Raw genomic sequence first — 3,624 nt, 5'->3', positions numbered from 1 at the left:
TAAACCAGGACTAAACCAGGACTAAACCAGGACTAAACCAGGACTAAACCAGGTCTAAACCAGGTCTAAACCAGGACTAAACCAGGACTAAACCAGGGCTGAAGTGAATGAACGGATTTAAAGCAAAACAGTTTTTACAGCGTGAGTGAAATAAACGGCTCTGATGTTTCGAGTCATTAAGTGTGTAAATCCTATAATAATGTCTGATACAAAATGTCTAGTTTTATGTCTATATTGTTAGAAAATTCATGTCAAACTAAGATTTGTGACGGAAAATTTTCCAAATATAAATATAAAAGAAGAAATTAAGGCCAATTTAAGCCTGAAAAATGACAAAAGGGTTAAAAAAAACGAGACCAAAAGGGAAATAAATACTGTGACTATTTATAACATGTGGAATTCACGGCTGTGGTGCAGTCCCAGTGTCCACAGACAGAGGGCGCTGCACAGTAACTGCTCCACAGCTCCTTCCTTTTCATTTCAATGTTTTGAGTTCATTTGTAACGAGACGGTAGAAATAATTCATGTCCAATCTTCCATTAAACACATTAAACATTCTTCCATTGAATATTTTAGAAATCACGGGACTTTTTCACACAAAAAATGGCACAAAAACTCAGTATTATTTCTCAGACTTGAAGCGCCCCCTACAGGTCAGACGACTCATTGAACTAAAATGCAGTTGAGATAAATATATTTAGAATTTGGCAAAACATTTATAAAAAACATATTATCCCAGAATATAATTTTTTTTTACATTTATAATTTCACTTCCTGTTTATAATTGATGACATCACAGTCGGAAATTACCCAGCAAACACTGGGCCAAAACTCATCTAATGTCACACTTTATTTATTTGACAAATACAAATATATGAGAGCGACTTTATTTAGTTTAATTAATGTTTAGAATCAAAAAGTTGTTTCTTTTGTGTAAATTCTGCATAAACTTTGACTGTCACTTCCTGTTATTTTCTACAGATTTCTCAAGGTTTTCTCCTCAAACACCTGCTCGATTGGTGTAAAACTATCATTTATATGTACAACAGGTACAAATACATCTAATAAAGTCAACAATCCCGTCATGGTCACTTTAAGTCACGTTAAGTTTTATGTGCCAGATTTTACAAACAAATTTTAAAAAGCGAAACGACTGAAACGATCATACCAAACTCACCGTTCCATAAACTCTTTAAATGTCTCTAAATATGAGCAAAAATAAGAAGCCATTTATAACTTCCGGTTTGAGCGCCACAAAAAGTATAATTTGTGGTAAAGTTTAAAGTGAAAAACTGTTGCATTTGGAGTGTGAAGTGCTTTGTTTGGCCACACGGAGGCGCTCTTACGCTGCAGTGTTCACTCTTGTGCTTCTATTGTCGCCACAGCTGCCCTGGGTTAGTCCTGACTCTGGCACCAGCAGGAGGCCGGTCCATGTTTAGTCCTGACTCTGGCACCAGCAGGAGGCCGGTCCATGTTTAGTCCTGACTCTGGGCACCAGCAGGAGGCCGGTCCATGTTTAGTCCTGACTCTGGGCACCAGCAGGAGGCTGGTCCATGTTTAGTCCTGACTCTGGCACCAGCAGGAGGCCGGTCCATGTTTAGTCCTGACTCTGGCACCAGCAGGAGGCCGGTCCATGTTTAGTCCTGACTCTGGGCACCAGCAGGAGGCCGGTCCATGTTTAGTCCTGACTCTGGCACCAGCAGGAGGCTGGTCCATGTTTAGTCCTGACTCTGGCACCAGCAGGAGGCTGGTCCATGTTTAGTCCTGACTCTGGCACCAGCAGGAGGCTGGTCCATGTTTAGTCCTGACTGGCACCAGCAGGAGGCCGGTCCATGTTTAGTCCTGACTCTGGCACCAGCAGGAGGCCGGTCCATGTTTAGTCCTGACTCTGGCACCAGCAGGAGGCCGGTCCATGTTTAGTCCTGACTCTGGCACCAGCAGGAGGCCGGTCCATGTTTAGTCCTGACTCTGACACCAGCAGGAGGCCGGTCCATGTTTAGTCCTGACTCTGGCACCAGCAGGAGGCCGGTCCATGTTTAGTCCTGACTCTGGCACCAGCAGGAGGCCGGTCCATGTTTAGTCCTGACTCTGGCACCAGCAGGAGGCCGGTCCATGTTTAGTCCGGACTCTGGCACCAGCAGGAGGCTGGTCCATGTTTAGTCCTGACTCTGGCACCAGCAGGAGGCTGGTCCATGTTTAGTCCTGACTGGCACCAGCAGGAGGCCGGTCCATGTTTAGTCCTGACTGGCACCAGCAGGAGGCCGGTCCATGTTGAGTCCTGACTGGCACCAGCAGGAGGCCGGTCCATGTTTAGTCCTGACTGGCACCAGCAGGAGGCCGGTCCATGTTTAGTCCTGACTGGCACCAGCAGGAGGCCGGTCCATGTTTAGTCCTGACTGGCACCAGCAGGAGGCCGGTCCATGTTTAGTCCTGACTGGCACCAGCAGGAGGCCGGTCCATGTTTAGTCCTGACTGGCACCAGCAGGAGGCCGGTCCATGTTTAGTCCTGACTGGCACCAGCAGGAGGCCGGTCCATGTTTAGTCCTGACTGGCACCAGCAGGAGGCCGGTCCATGTCTAGTCCTGACTGGCACCAGCAGGAGGCCGGTCCATGTTTAGTCCTGACTGGCACCAGCAGGAGGCCGGTCCATGTTTAGTCCTGACTGGCACCAGCAGGAGGCCGGTCCATGTTTAGTCCTGACTGGCACCAGCAGGAGGCCAGTCCATGTTTAGTCCTGACTGGCACCAGCAGGAGGCCGGTCCATGTTTAGTCCTGACTGGCACCAGCAGGAGGCCAGTCCATGTTTAGTCCTGACTGGCACCAGCAGGAGGCCGGTCCATGTTTAGTCCTGACTGGCACCAGCAGGAGGCCAGTCCATGTTTAGTCCTGACTGGCACCAGCAGGAGGCCGGTCCATGTTTAGTCCTGACTGGCACCAGCAGGAGGCCGGTCCATGTTTAGTCCTGACTGGCACCAGCAGGAGGCCAGTCCATGTTTAGTCCTGACTGGCACCAGCAGGCCAGTATTGTTTCCAATTAAAACTGGTGTAATTTATCTTGATTGTGTTGTTTATTCTGGTAATTGCTCCAACATTGACGTTATACAGCCTAAACGTTAATGTTCTGAGCCTTATTTGATGTGTAGAGTCTCATCACAACGACAAACGCTAAATAAACAAAGGATTTTAGCACAAATATTGAGGCGTAATCAAAACAAAAGTCGACAAACAGGAAGTGGATAGTAAAACATTCATCTTTTATTGTACTGGAAAAATATAGGGACAACCAAAAAAAAAAAAAAGGAAAAAAAACAGGAAAAAAAACAGGAAAAAAGTATTTTCAATTAATCTCCCCAAAAACACGCCCATGTTTAAAACCCCAAAAACACTTTAATTCATCAAACTCAAGTTCAATCAATAAATCCAAACATCAGTGAAACATCAGTGAGCAGCAGGCGAAGCGCTAACATTAGGTCATGCCACGAAGCGGAGGATTGTGGGTAAAGGGGGCGAGCGAGGGGGAGAGAGAGGGGGATTGTGGGTTTAACTGGAGAGAGGGGGATTGTGGGTAAACTGGGAGACTTCGAGAGGGAAGGCGTCCGATAAAAGGTCATTTCACAGAAGCTG

This window comes from Eucyclogobius newberryi, unplaced genomic scaffold (assembly GCF_026437365.1).
Source record: "Eucyclogobius newberryi isolate DKJ021-1_F unplaced genomic scaffold, fEucNew1.0.hap1 SCAF_21, whole genome shotgun sequence".
NCBI classification, from domain to species: domain Eukaryota; kingdom Metazoa; phylum Chordata; class Actinopteri; order Gobiiformes; family Gobiidae; genus Eucyclogobius; species Eucyclogobius newberryi.
Note: the sequence above shows the minus strand (reverse complement) of the source record.